Raw genomic sequence first — 16,546 nt, forward strand, 5'->3', positions numbered from 1 at the left:
TGCAGAGGCTCCGCCCATCACCATAATCCATGAATGCATGACTGATTTATTTTAAGTAAAGATTTCCATTACGTTCTTACCCTTTATAAGCTCCATCGTGTAAAATAAAGGCTTAAATTTGGGTATGTACAATTCTCTTTGAATCTCTCTAAATGTGTTTTATGGTGACATCTAAATTAACTGGGTTTATTCAAGTAAAAAAAATGCTTTAACATTAATAAATTAATCTGAATAAATAAGCTTATAAAATAATTTTAAGGGTTAGATCAGATAGAAATAGTTCCTTGAGGTAACAATTGCAGGTAACTCTTTTTTAAGGTGTACAATCTCCCTGGATCCAAGTGTAATAGCCATTTGAATTGAATTCATGCTGAAATATGCAATGTTTGAGTGTTGTCAGCATGAGGTGGAGTATCACAAATTCTCACAATGACTGCAGAGGGCAGAAACCTGTTGCCTGTTTTCTGGACAGCGTGTGTCAGAAAATATGAGTCACACAAATTCCCAAATTCTCTTAAAAGTCTCTCATCATTTACTCACTCTCATGCCATCCCAGATGTTTATGACTTTGTTTTCTTCTGCTGAACACAAACAAAACGTTTTAGAAGAACATCTCAGCTCTTTAGGTCCATACAATGCAAGTGAATGGTGTCCAGAACCTAGAAGCTCCAGAAAGCACACAAAGGTAGCATAAAAATAAACTATAAAACACCAGTGGTTTAATCAATGTCTTCTGAAGATATATATATGCAACAGTAGGTCTGGGTAAAAAACTGATTTTAAGTCCTTTTTTTTGTATAAAAAGTATGTACATTTTTAGTATATTTTTTAGTAGCTCCACCTTTGACCAGGCATGACCAAAAAACAAAAGAAGAATAATTGTGTACGTTTATAGCAAAAAAAGACTTCAATATTTATCTGTTCCTCACCAACACCTACTGTATCATATCAGTTCAGAAGACATCGATTAAACCACTGGAGTTTTATGGATTACTTTTTGCTGCCTTCATGTGGTTTTTGGAGCTTCAAAGTTTTGGACACAATTGACTTGCATTGAATGGACCTACAGAGCTGAAATATTGTTCTAAAACTCTTTGTTTGCGTTCTGCAGAAGATAGAAAGTCACATCTGGTATGGCCTGTAGGTTGAGAAAATGATGAGTGATTTTTTCATTTTTGATATTGTCTTTAAGTTTTGATCTTTCCAAACTTTCTGTCTCTGTCTAACATTGTGTCAAGACTTCCATCTTAAGTGCCAAGTGAAGCAGTCCAAACAATCATGCCACACCCATGTAACATATTGTAGTGCATAAATCAATGTTTTGTAAGGTAACCTAAAAATGTGTATCATGCATTAACATCTATATATATATATATATATATATATATATATATATATATATATATATATATATATATATATATATATATACTATTTCCAGCCAGAACAACCTCTGATTAGCATTAGCATTAGAATTTGACTGGCCCACTATTTCTTATTTACAACACACCACAGGTTTTATATTTTCTTGATGGCATCATTCAGTCAAATTAACTTAGACACAAAAACTACTGTTTCTCCTAACATACACCACAACTGATCCACATTCTTTGAATGCTGATACAGTTAACTGAGAGAGTTTTTGTGTGTATTAAATGAAAGATAAAGCTAAAATTCAAATGATCCCTTATGAGGAAATGTTGTGTGAGGCATAACTAGTTATGAGGAAATTAAAAGAGCACAGTGTAATGCTCTGATGACAGCAGCACACAGCCAGATCCTGTGCATGAGTGGACGAATGTGAAGAAAGTGTGGGGAAAACAGGGGCTTCAGGGTGGGAATGACATCCTGTGTGGGAAACAGATATCCGTAGAAGCTCAGACAGAGAATGTTGTTTCCACTTTTCTTTTTTTCAAAGGCAAAGAAACATTTTCTCACAAAATTCACTTTTAACACCCAACACATTCATTTGGTTCTTTATCATAGCTGTGATGATGAACTGACTGCCAGTAATTAGCACATCAATCCTTTAACATAAAAAAAACAGCTGAAAGAAAGGTTTACACTGTCTGTAATAGCCTGACATGAATCTGTAGATTGATTGATATCAATATAAAATGCAAAGTCCATTGATCAGTAAATTTTTACGTTGATGTAAAAGTCATGAGACTTGCTGTACTTCTGTACTCTTTTTCCAAGAGGGTCTAGGATGTGCAGGGTTGACTGCAACAATTCACTGTTACAGTGTGGATTATTTAGCTGGAAAGCTAAAATGTCTCAAAGTTTCTATTAAAAGTATACTCAGTTATTTTTCCAAGGATGACATATGTTTCTGTGAATCACCCACAGTAAGACATATTTGTAGTTTCGCTAATTGAATTTGGACAGTTTAAGGGGGTCACAACACTTCAAAGGCTATCTGAAACATATTAACCACTAATCTTTGAATTTATTTACAGTGATAAACTGTAGTGTCCACCTATTACTCTTCTAAGCAGCTGTAAAGTCATATAAACATACAGTAATATCCAGTGTATTAAACAGAGCCATTTTCAAATTGACATTGTTTTAACAGTAATATTGAAATAGTGCCAAAACCACTTGCTGGTAGTAAGTTCACAAGCTTAAATTAATAATAAGAAAAGAACTAAAAAAAAACTGGAATTTATAAAGAGCAAAACAAACATTGCATGAGAATTTCAGCCATACTCCATTTCTTATGTTTTAGCATTATACCAAGGATGGCCATTGGAGTTGCATGAAAGCCAAGGAAAAGAAAAGAAATTTAGTTCAGTATGTATAAATGTATACTTCATTTTTGCCCTAGTATTGTCCCACTTTAAACTTTATAGACCGATTTATGGGGAATGACATCCTCCTTGACACTTTAACATGCTTGCTGGAAGAAGCTGCAAATAATATTGCAGACAATGAACATAAACCTCATAAACATTTACATAAAGCCCCCTACAGCCAAGCCAACATGCAAATCATTTCGACACTGTCTCATGGCTTATCAAGATAACATGGGTTTAAATGTTAACATCCTCATGACATTTGAATACTTTTTGAAGTCTTCTAACCCAGCTTGATTTTACATGCTGCTATTTTTTTTGCCTGGTTGAAATGAAGACAGATCCTCAGACAACAACAGAACATTCCTTTGAGAGAAATGTTCCCTAAACTTTTAATCAACAGTCAGTTTACCTCTTTCTTTGTGACTTTATGTTCTCATGTATCTCTTGAAACTGTTGCAGATTAACCCTGCTTACAACCACCTGGACTTGTTTTGTCGTTCTTAACATTAAACATTATTGTTGTTCCATGTGTGAGGAGTTATTTTCTTTGCAAATCCCATCTACAGTCTACGTCTACTTCGAAAGAGGGTATTGACAATTTCAAACTAGAGAATTATAGCCTGGATCACACATGCAGACAAACTCATAAACAGTCAGATGCACTATGAAAAGAACACAATGTCCTCGTGTTTCTTATAAAATGCAATACAAACACTAACAAAAAAGTACCATGGTAGTATCATGTTTTTCTTAAACATGGTCACAAGGTAATACGCAGGGGCATCGCTACCCAGAAAATGTAAAAATGCTTTCTCTAAAGTGAGCAAAATTTGGTGCTTCTCCTGGGGGACCATGACTCCAGACCCATTTTGGTAATAAGGTATCACTTTTTCTAAATGGATAGAACCTCCCCTGGTAATGGTTTATCTTGACCTCTACTATGGTAGAGCACCATGATACTCTTTAAATAGCTTGGAGTATCATGTAAATACCATAATTTATAAATATGGTTGGAAATTATTCAGAACTATGATATAAATAAATTCAAAATCAGTAGGGCACATCCAAGCTAAAGGCACACCTTAAGAACAATTATTGACACAAAATGTTTCAAGATTGGACAAATTTAATTTATATTTACTGAATATTGATGGAGCAACATAATTTGTTAAATAAAAGAATAAATAACAAAAAAAAGGTGCCGAGGGGGTGTTTTATTCCACCCTTGAGGCCCCCAGGGGCTTTATAGTGATATTGTGTAGATAGTAGTCAGTACCAATACCAGAGAAATTTCAAGGATCGCGATACCAAAGCAAAAAGATGCTAATATGATAATGTGCTATTGAACACATATATTTAGTTATTTTTAATCATTAATTTATTAATTATAGTTGAATAATTATTGTTATTTTCCAGAGCATGTTTTAAAGTTTAATTTAATTTAATCATCAAAATGGTGTCTATTCAAGAAATGTTTTTCTCCCCTTTTGTCCCCAATTTGGCATACCCAATCCCAATGCACTCTAGGTCCTCATGGTGGCGTAGTGACTCGCCTCAATCTGGGTGGTGCAGGACGAATCTCAGTTGCCTCCATATCTGAGACAGTCGATCTGCACATCTTATCACGTGGCTTGTTGAGCGCGTTACTGTGAAGACCTAGCGCGTGTGGAGGCTTTGGGCTATTCTCCACAATATTCATGCACAACTCACAACGCACCCCACTGAGAGTGAGAACCACATTATAGTGACAACAAGGAGGTTAATCAAACATGACTCTACTCACCATAGCAACCGGGCCAATTGGTTGCTTAGGAAGCCTGACTGGAGTCACTCAGCATGCCCTGGATTCGAACTTGTGACTCCAAGTGTGGTATTCAGCGTCTTTTACTTGCTGAGCTACCCAGGGCTTCTATTCAATTACTTCTTAAAATTGTAATAAGTGAAAATATTACTTTTTAAAATGTCTTTGCTTTTTCTTTTTTCCCCCAAACTTTTATTCAAAAGTCCTGTTCTGACCAGCTGGTCCCCATCTTCACACAGATCTTCAACAGATCACTGGAACAGTGTGAAGTTCCCTGCTGCTTCAAATGCTCCACCATCATTCCTGTCCCAAAGATTCCCAAAATCACAGGACTTAATGACTACAGACCCATCGCTCTAACATCTGTGGTCATTAAGTAATTTGAGAGATTGGTGTAGGCCCACCTTAAGGACATATAGAATGGAAAAAGGCCAGCACTCTTAAAAATCATCATATACACCGAGTGAAGCCTGCTCTCATCCTCACCACCTTAAGGACATCACTGGACCGCCTTCAATTTGCTTATCGAGCAAACAGGTCTTTAGATGATGCAGTCAACATGGAATTATCCTGCAACATCTGGACAGACCATGGACATATGCAAGGATACTTTTTGTGGACTTCAGTTCGGCTTTTAACACCATCATCCCAGCTATTCTCCAGACTAAATTACATCAACTCTCTATTCCCACATCTGTATGTCAGTGGATCACCAGCTTTCTGACAGACAGGCAGCAGCTAGTGAGACAGCACATGTACGATCATCACTGATGCCCCCAAGGGATGTGTCCTCTCCCCACAACTCCCTGTATACCAATGACTGCACCACCAAGGACACCTCTATCAAGTTCCTGAAGTTTGCAGAAAAAAAAATACTCTCATCGGCCTCATCCAAGATGACGATGAGTCTGTATACTGAAGGGAGGTTGAATGGCTGGCTCACTGGTGCATTCAAAACAACCTGGAGCTGAACACCTCAAAACAGTGGAGATGATAGTGGACTTCAGGAGGAACACCCCAACATATGTATAAATATTGTCTTATTGTGTATTTCTATATATACTTATATTTTCTATTCTTTTTTTTTATTATTATTATCTCTGTCTTGTTGTTTCTGCACTGGAATCTTCTGTCAACAAGATAAATTCCTTGTATGTGTAAGCATAATTGGCAATAAATCTCATTCTCATTCTAAACAGCTGTCTTTCTTGTGATAAATTGATTAATTATAGTTATCATTACTGCAGAGAATATAACATTTTACTATACCGTTGCAATATATTTGTATTCTAAGCTAGTCCATTCAACAAGAGTTTAGGAAGATAAGGAGTTACATTACTTTGACATAAACTATAAGACATTTGAATTATAGATTGTGTGATTGCTTTGATAACAATATCATACTGTTTTCGGTCATTTACCTTAAATTTTAAACAAAAAGTCTCAAAAGGTATAAAGATTCCTGTATTTTCCAAAAGGTGCATCACAGACCATATTCCTCTCTCATACCAATTGTTTTAGAATAAAGATTTGTTCCTACACACCACATATCTACAATTCCATAACGGGATGTTATGAGGGCTAAAAATGTGCTTGTAAATCAATTTGATAGGTATTTTTTTTTTAGAACCAAAGGCTATTTTCATTTTTTACAAAGGATCTAAGCCAATTAATACATTCAATATCAATGGCTTTCAGACCTCCTTCATCAAGCTCTTTCACCATAATTCCTTTCCTAATGTAGCGTGTTTTTCTTTTCCAAATGTAATTAAAGTTTGCCTGGTTTATAGATTTTATTTCATTTTTGGGGGAGTGACATTGAGAAAGCTGGGTAGATAAATCTTGAAATACATTCCACCTTTGTAAGATAAATACAGCCAATAATAGAGATATCTCTTTGAGACCACAAATTCAAATAAGATGTAAATTTATCTAAATTATTCCAAATGTTGAGATTATTTAGTGCAATTTTATCCTTTGTAATGTGTGTACCTAGGTATTTAATGGTTGACTTAACAGGGATATTATGAATTGTCAACAATTGCATCATGTCAATATTATGAATTGAGGGGAGTTATGAATTGGAAGTAATTCACATTTGTTTAGGTTTAATTTTAAGCCAGCTGCCTTAAAAACAAATTCTATTGTTTTGAGGATTTCTGGAACTTGTTTACTATTTTTCATAAATATAGTTGTGTCGTCTGCCAGTTGGCTGCTATTAGTGTCCTTGTAAATTAGTTTAACTAAATATATAAAGTTTTCTCCTAATCCAAATTGTTCTGTATTGTTACTTGTTGCCCCCCCCCCACATCATTTGCACTCGCTGCCTGGGACCGGACCATGCAGAAGCTGCTCTCATTCAGGGCGGATGCCCCGAATGTGACTCCCTGGGCCTCGCCGAGCTGCGCGCTCGCTTTGCCGCTTTCGCCGCAATCGAGCCTGCTTCCACCGTGCTGCCGCCCCCTCCGTTCGAGCCGCGCAAGAAAAAGCGCTGCTCACAGAGGCTGCCAGAGCATGTACACTTCGGTGACGTCACGCCGGCCCAGTCCCCGCGTGCTTCACCGCTGCCTGAGATCTCCCTGCCGCCAGTCCATTTCATGAAGACGGACCAGCACCCCTCCAGCAGAGCGGTGGGTCTCGTCTCGTTCGGCGCGTCAGGGGACGACGATGAAAAGGATGACAGCCTCTCTATTGACGCTGCATCCGACGACTGGCCGGGCTCGAGTTTCGACCCCGCGCCATCGACATCAGCGGACACGAGCACGGGCACCAGCATGGACTCTGAGATCGTCCGCATCCTGTCCAAAGCCGTAGAAGACCTCGGGCTCGACTGGTCTTCTCCGGAAGAACCCGCCCGCAGCCGGCTGGACGAGTGGTTCCTGCAGGGGCGCCGGCAGGCCCCTCGACAGAGACCTTCTCCTTTCTTCCCCGAAGTGCACGACGAACTCACAAAGTCGTGGAAAGCCCCGCACTCTGCTCGCCTGAAGCCTTCTTTTTCTTCCTCGCTCTCCTCAGTGGACGGCGCAAGAGAAAGAGGCTATGAGGGAACTCCGCCCCTCGAGGAGGCTGTGGCCAACCATCTGTGCCCACCCTCCACCGCCGGATGGAAAGCCAAAGCTTCTCATCCCTCGAAGCCCTGCAGATCCACTTCAGCTCTCGCCGGTCGCGCATACGCCGCCACCGGCCAAGCTGCGTCAGCGCTTCATTCAATGGCGGGTTTACAAGTTTACCAGGCCAAACTTCTCCGCACCTTGGACGAGTCTGGACCTGAACCTGAAGCTTTCAATGACCTGCGCAGCGCCACTGACGTAGCCCTGCGAGCCACGAAGGCCACCGCCCAATCCATCGGCCGGACCATAGCCAAGAGACGCCCCGCTAAAAGCGGGAAGCTTTATGAATGTGGCGCGCGTGCCTATTACGATGTATGCACCCCCACCCGAAAACTCTGTTCATACAGTTTCAAGCATTTCTCCGACTCAGGCATTTCGGAGATAGCGCGTGTGCCTGTACTCTCACACGCACCTCTGCACTCGGCACTCAACACGGCTGCTCAGCGTGCACCTGCGCCTCTGAGAGCTGTAAACTCAGTGTTAGCACAAGGCAATTTGCCGGTGGGGCCAATACGTCACAGCGACATGCCCCCAGCCAGCATTCAGCCCATATCTGTGCGAGCAAAAGCCTGGGAAAAAATCCCTGACATGCCGAAATGGGTTTTGAACATAATAAAACACGGTTACTCACTTCAATTCGCTCGCAGACCGCCCCGCTTTTCAGCGGTGGTCGAGATGAAAGTGAGGAAAGATGTGTCACATGTTCTACGCACCGAGGTGCTCAAACTGATAGAGAAGGGCGCTATAGAAACTGTTCCTCCCTCTATGAGCGAGGCGGGTTTTTACAGCCGCTATTTTCTCGTCCGAAAAGGACGGTGGCCTCCGCCCCATCCTAGATCTCAGACATCTGAACAAAGCTTTAATGATTCGCTCGTTCAGAATGTTAACAACCAAACATATCCTCACGCAAGTTCGCCCCGGGGATTGGTTTCTATCAGTGGATTTGAAAGACGCTTTCACATTCCGATAGCGCCTCATCACAGGCCTTTTCTGAGATTCGCTTTCGAGGGACAGTCATACCAGTACACAGTACTACCATTCGGCCTATCATTGGCCTCCCGTACATTCACGAAATGTATGGATGCGGCACTTTCCCCCCTGAGACAGCGGGGAGTGCGAATACTGAATTACCTCGACGATTGGCTAATCATAGCACAATCAGAGGGTCAGTTAACGACGCACAGATCTTGGATTATCAGCCATCTAGAATGCCTGGGTCTGAGAATCAATTTTGCAAAGAGCGTGCTATCCCCCAGCCAGAATATCTCTTTTCTGGGAATAGTGCTAGACTCAGTGCAGATGACAGCGCGCCTCTCATCAGAGCGCACGCTCTCTATTCGACGCCTTGCAACATCATTCAGAACGGGCGCACACGCCCCCGTCAAACGTTTTCAAAGAATGCTCGGTCTCATGGCCTCGGCATCGGTGGTACTCCAGCTAGGATTGTTGCACATGCGTCCTCTCCAGCGCTGGCTCAAGAGCCGTGTCCCCAATCACGCGTGGCGCTCGGGCCACTTTTTGATCAGAGCGAATCACGGCTGTATAAAAGCCCTGACGCCCTGGAAAGACGTCAACTGGTATCAAACCGGCGTGAGTCTGGGCGTAAATAAGCGGAGAAAAATGATCACGACAGATGCCTCCAAAATAGGATGGGGGGCCCTTTACGAGGGCAGGCCTGTATCCGGCTTTTGGTCAAACCCGGAAAAGCGCCTACATATAAACTGTCTGGAAATGAAAGCGGTCACCTTGGCTCTCAGAGCCCTGCTTCCGTACCTGAAAAACGAACACGTCCTGGTCCGAACGGACAACATGACGGTAGTTTCGTATATAAATCGCCAGGGTGGACTCAGGTCGAGCTCCCTGCACTCTATGGCCAGGGAGCTCATCTTATGGTCACAACACCACCTGCGCTCGCTGAGAGCAGCGCATGTGCCAGGCGCCCTGAACCAGGGAGCAGACATGCTGTCCAGAGACAAGGTTCTCCCAGGAGAATGGTCTCTCCACCCCCTGACGGTTCAGTGGTTATGGCAAAACTTTGGCGAGGCAGAGGTCGACCTCTTCGCCTCCAGGGAAAACGCGCAATGCCCCCTTTCTTCTCAAAGAGCATGGACGCGCTCGCCCAAGTCTGGCCGAGCCGCCCCTTGTATGCTTTTCCCCCGATCACGATGCTACCTCAGGTCATCAGTCGGATCAGGGAAGTGAGATGTGCAGTGCTCCTGGTAGCCCCACTCTGGAACAACCAAACGTGGTTTCCAGAACTGATGCAGATGATGCAATCTGCCCCATGGCCGATTCCGTTGAGGCTAGACCTCCTCAGGCAGGCCAACGTGATGATTCTTCATCCCCGCCCCGATCTGTGGGCCCTCCATGCATGGCCCCTCAACGGGTTCCCGAGAACCTCCCCTGTGGAGTTTTGAGAACCATCACTGAGGCGCGAGCACCCTCTACGAGGCGCTTATATGCCCAAAAGTGGAAAGTGTTCAGTGACTGGTGTGATACCAAGAGCTTGAACCCCAAATTGTGCGAGATACCAAGTGTACTCGCCTTTTTGCAAGAGCTGCTGGAGGCGGGCTGCACACCCTCCACGCTCAAAGTCTATGTGGCTGCCATAGCGGCATCACACAATCCTGATAAAGGACGTTCATTAGGGAAAAACGACCTAATCATTCGTTTCCTAAGAGGCGCTAGGAGGATGAACCCTCCTCGCCCCCCCTCGGTGCCGATCTGGGACCTGGCCACGGTCCTGGACGCATTCAAGAGTGCCCCGTTCGAACCTCTCCGAACCGTGCACCTTAAACAGCTCTCGCTCAAAACTGCGCTCTTGCTGGCGCTCGCCTCAGTCAAGAGAGTGGGCGACCTGCATGCGCTGTCATCAAGCGCTGCTTGCCTGGAATTTGGACCTAACGACTGCAGAGTTGTCCTTAGGCCAAAGCACGGGTATATTCCTAAAGTGCTCTCCACACCCTTCAGAGCACAGGTGATATCTCTGGCAGCGCTATCGTCCCCAGCCGACGAAAGCGACGCTAATTTACTCTGCCCGGTCAGGGCGCTCAGAGTATATTTGGAACGTTCTGCCCTGTTCAGACAGACGGAACAATTATTCGTATGCTTTGGCGGCCGCACTAAAGGTCTCGCAGTCTCAAAGCAAAGACTATCGCGCTAGATAGTGGATGCTATAGCGCTAGCTTATGAAGCCAAGGGCCTTCAATGCCCCTTAGGCGTCAGAGCTCACTCTACGAGGAGCATGGCCTCCTCGTGGGCTTGGTCGAGTGGGATACCCATTGAAGATATTTGTGCGGCGGCGGGCTGGGCCTCACCTTCGACATTTATCTGGTTTTATAACCTACAGGTCCCCTCATTACATTCCAACATTCTATCAGCCTGACTGTAGAATGGACTGGAGTATGTATATGCTGAGCATTATCTCCTCCCTTACAAGGTCCGTCTCTGACCGACTTAAAGGATTTTTTATGAATATCAGTACATAGAAAACTCAGTACATAAGATATGTGCTTGTGTTTGTACAATGAGCGCCCCACCTTGGGGCAAAGGCGCTCTGTGTTATCCCGTTATATAGCTTCGCCGTTGGCGGCTCGTGGAATAATCACTTTGCTTTAAGGCTCAGGCATCTGCCTCTGGCTTTATAGAGCGAAGTCAGCACGCACACAGCGTTTTGCAGGGTGTTCCCATAGCGTAAGCTACTTACGCAATAGGAGAGACCTCTCGATAGGGAACGACTCGGTTACTAACGTAACCTCGGTTCCCTGAGAGGAGGGAACGAGTATTGCGTAAGCTGCCGTGCTTGTGCTTGGTCAGTTCGCTTCAGTCGATTGAACCTAAAGGAACTTCGCATGACGGGGTGCCCATTATATAGCCTGGCTATGCTAATTTCGGCGGGCTCTGAGCGCGCGAACGTGAGGCGCGCGCCCATTGGTCGCGCGTTCAGAGTCGCCCCGTCATTGGTTCGAGCAGTTGCCGCAGCACAGCCAATGACCGAGCTGCATCTTCAATTAAATAATGATAATACTGTAAATCAAGAACGAGTCGTATATTGTTATGAATTGACCGACCTTTTAACAAACCTGACTGTGTATCTGAGATCATTTGTGTAATACCGTTTTTAATCTGTTGGCATAAATATGAGTTAAGATTTTATATTCATTATTACCCAGTTAACAATTTTTGGTTCCCAGAACGTTCCCAGAACGTTACTTTCAGGTTCCCAGAACGTTCCCTGAACAAACATTCTAACGTTCCCTGTTGGTTAGCTAGGAAAGTTTTCTTTACGTTAATAGAACGTTTCCTATAGGTTAGGGGAACGTTCTCGGAACGTTCCCGAAAGGTTCTCAGAACGTTCCCGGAAGGAAATTTATATCATTTCTATATTATAATTTATAATATAGGTATAACATACCTGATTCAAGTCATCAGTTGAGTAGTAAATTACTTAAAGACCTGAAACGTTCCAGGAAAATGGTAAGGAAACCCTATAAATATTAAATATGAGCGCCCTCTACTGCCTGTTAATGGTAAGTGATATTAAAATAATAACCTGCAGGGAACGTTCTCTTTAGGTTATAAAATAACAACCTGCAGGGAACGTTCCCAGAACGTTCTCTTTAGGTTATAAAAAAGAAAACCTACAGAGAACGTTCCTAGAACGTTCTTATTTGGTTCCCCAAAAAATAACCAAATGAGAACCATATGGGAACGTTAGGGGAACGTTCTGTGTTTACTGGGTAAGTAGTGTTATGGGTCTAAGATTGTCTATTAATTTTGGATCTTTTCCTGATTTGGGGATGAGAGTGATGGTCCCTTGCTTCATAGTAGTTGGAAGAATATGGGTTTCAGATATTTCTTTCAGCATATGGAAAATTAGGTCTTTGAGAAATTCCCAAAAATGCCTATAGAAATTGCTTGTTAGACCATCTGAACCTGGAGATTTGTCTAAAGATAAGCATTTCATGGCTTTTTCCACTTCATCCATACTGATGTCTGCATCTCACACATTTTTGAAACTCTCATCCACTTTAGGGATCCGTTCCTTGATGTGCTCGAAAAAAGCATCAGAATCAATGTATGAATAAGAGGAGAAGTAGAGTTTACTGTAGAAACTGAAAATTTCCTCCCAGGGTTTGTACATTCTTGATTATTAATCAGAAATGTCTTTACAGCATTCCGCACTTGTCTCTTTTTTTCCAATCTACACAAATATGCTGAACTTCTTTCGCCCTCCTCTATCCACTTCGCCCTTGATCTTATATATGCTCCATTTGCTTTATTAATATAAATGTTTTCTAGTGAGGATTGCAGATGAAACTTTTTTCTTTGTTATTTTCATTTATTGATGATTTAATACAAATACTGTTTATTTCTTTAATGATTTCCATTTCTCTAGTTCTGCTTAATAGTTTACCCTTTGATATAGAAATCTGACATATTTTAAATATTCCCATTTATCTCTATAAGTTTTAAAATTTAAATCTTCAATTATATCATTGATTGATGCTATAATTTCTTGACAAAAGGGTTCATCATTTAGGAGGTTTGAGTTAAATTTCCAATATCCTTTTTTCCTTAAATAAGTGTTTGTCTATAAATAAGTTTAACCATACAGTGATCTGTTGGAGGTGCTGCAGAAATTATAGAGTTCACTCCAGCGTAGGAGTTATCTTCAGATAACCAAAAATCTATTCTGGATTAGATTGAACCATCCGGTTTAAACCGGGTGAAAGCTTGGGTACCAGGGTTTTTTGTGCGCCATGCATCTTTCGAATTAAATACACTACAAAAATCAAGCAATACAGGATTGTAACGGTATCTCTGATATTTTGAAGGAGGTCTATCAAGCCATTCATCCATTACCATGTTAAAATCACCACCAAATATACAACTGTAGGATATCTTTTTGACATAGATCCTTTACTGCTTCAGTAATTTCAGTATAGTTTTATTTTGGTTAAGGTTGTTATACTCATATATATTTCCTAAGATCAGAAAATGATCAACTACTTCAAATACACAAACAATCCAATGGCCACCAGTATCCCGGATAGTACCGGTAGTTAACATTTTCCCAGGAAAATTGTTTAGAAGTATAGCACTGCTGACCTACTCGTGCCGTGACAATAACATATTTTGTCTCCAAATTGGTTTGACCAGAATTTTTCATCCATGACATTAGAATGGGTTTCTTGAAGAAGGAAACATTGTGCTATTTCATGTTTACAAAAAAGAAAAAATTATTTTCTTTTAACAGAATCTCTTAGACCCCTAGTGTTAAGTGAAGCAAACGTGAACAAGGGAATATAAACTAAAAAAAAGGATTTTCGTTTTTTTGAGTACAATAAGATTAATTATGAAATAAACATTCTTGTTCTTATATCTCATAATATATATATATATATATATACACACACACACACACACACACACACACACACATAGGCCTACATATATTATTATAGCTTAATTTCACCTTCTATGTAACAGTTCTATCTGTTAGATGCGTAAAACAAAAGCTCCAGAAGTAAACATTTGCAGGGTAAACTTCGACAGCGGTGAATGGGCGAGAATGGGAGTTCACAGCAAATATTATTTTCACTTTCACATTTGTTCCAAGACCAAAATAAATAATAGTACACTATTACACTTGAATGACATTCTAGAAGAGGAAAAAATTAGAAAACGGTGGATTAAGAGAGTAAAATTCTTTCCAAATCCATGTGACTTTCTTTTGCAGAACCCCCAAAAAGGTATTTTGTGTTCCATAAATGAAAGTAAATGGTGAGCAAAATAGCTTGTTTTGGTCACCATCAACTTTCATATGGACAAAAAAATTCTTTACAATGTCATCTTGTGTTCCACAGAAAAAGTCATACAGGTTTGGAAGGACATGAGGTTGAGTAAATAGCTGTGCATAAGGTCTTACATAAATTAGGGTATAAAGTTCACACTAAGGGCTTCATAACTACTAGTTAGTTTGTAACTAAGTCAGTTCTTAATTTGGTTGCTCCACCTGTTCTTAAGGCAAGTCTTAGTAAGTTGTAAACTCTCCGTAGTGATGCATAGTCGCATAATATGACTTTTACACAGAAGTATTAAAAAGCATCCTGAAAACTGCAACTGAACATGAGTTCATTGGTGTCATAAAATATCAGTCTGCTTTTTTTATTCCATCAGTTACACCTGCTCTGAGTCTTCCGTAAATATTTAGTTTACACATTCTTTTTTCTTATTTTTTGCAGTACAACCTTGCCCAGAGTTTTCCAAAGCTGTTTGGAGTGTGATGCAGCACGTTTCCTTGGCAATGATGTGGAGGCTGATGTTTGTGCAGCTTTCTGCAATGCACTTTGAGTATGAAGATTTGATTGTTGTATGGTTCTAGGTTGAACTTGTGTGCCTCAAGTTCTTGAATGTCTTACCCCACCACAGCCTCTAACATGGACAAGCTGGGAAGACATACAGTGATGTTTTTCTTTGTGTCTTCTGTCTGAACATCACTTCCTGAAATGCCAGCATATCAGATGTTGCCTCCAGTGTCACTGTCTGGTGGAGAACAGTTGCCGCTAGCTCTGATGGCATTGCTACCATTCTTTTGAAAGCTGAATTATGTAGGAATGTTGTTAAATCCATTAGCAGATTTGTCCCCACATATCTGCAAATTTGTATTGTATTGTATTGTTCAGATTAAGTAAATTTTTGTGTGTACTTGGAAGCTTTTGTTAATGAACAAATAAATATGTATGATTTCCTTGAGTGTGCATATATGTCAATAAACTGATTTCTGATTTAACTTATGATTTAAAAGATCAGGGGATTGTTGAAATAATGAAATGCTCACAAGCTAGTATTCCAGAAATTAATGCAAATTGACATGTATAATTTGTCAACATAATGAACAATGAGCATCAACAGGTTTAAACTATGAAGACAGAGAAACTTTGCATCCTGTAACAATCTGCAGATGTCGCTATTGGATACTTTTGCTTTAAAAGGGGGTATTAATACACTTTGGTGGTATTTTTAATGTTGATTATTAAAGGTTTTACCCACTCTACATGGGGATAACGACTAATTTGTGCTTACTATGTACATAGTCTGTATAAATTACAACCTGTGGGCACTTTTGCCACATCCTTAAGTGAGTGTTGTTTCGCGGTTAAACCCCGCACATGCCGCGATGCCCTCTGTTGGTAGGGAATAGTAAAATGGCCGCCAGAGCACTTCCGGTAGCTTCACCCACTCCAGTATATAGAGATCAGTGCTTTTAAATCACGTATGAAATCTCATCTCTTTTACACTGTTCTTTGAGTAAGACAAATATGACCACAAACACTATTCTGTTTAATCACCTCAACCAATTCGCCGCAAATTACAAAACAAGCATTTTGTCTAAAAATAAATTTGATCATTTTCATTAGCTTCATAAAATTTGCAACATTTAAAAAAATGATTAGATGAAATTGGCTCAAAATCAACCTTTAGACACTACGCGCATTAATCTCATGGATGAGGAATGATTTGCAGTGTATAGTGACATAAATGTATTAAAGAAAGTGCTGAGTGTTCAAACTAAAGTGTTCAAATCATGTACTTTTTAGCCTAAGGTAATATTAATTTAAAACTTGAATGAAGCGCTGTATAGTGGATATTTTGTCATGATGGAGGAAGGGTTGTATTGATCATTTAGCGCATACATGACTGTTTTTTTTAAATCAAGCAATTAGCCCAAGCATTCGGCATAATATCAGTGATTTATTAAGATACCTGAAGCGGCGAGTTGAATTTTGACCCGGAAGGTTTTACAATGCTCAGTTTTGAGGCTTGCTTCACGG

Source organism: Xyrauchen texanus, chromosome 40 (assembly GCF_025860055.1).
Source record: "Xyrauchen texanus isolate HMW12.3.18 chromosome 40, RBS_HiC_50CHRs, whole genome shotgun sequence".
NCBI classification, from domain to species: Eukaryota; Metazoa; Chordata; class Actinopteri; order Cypriniformes; family Catostomidae; genus Xyrauchen; species Xyrauchen texanus.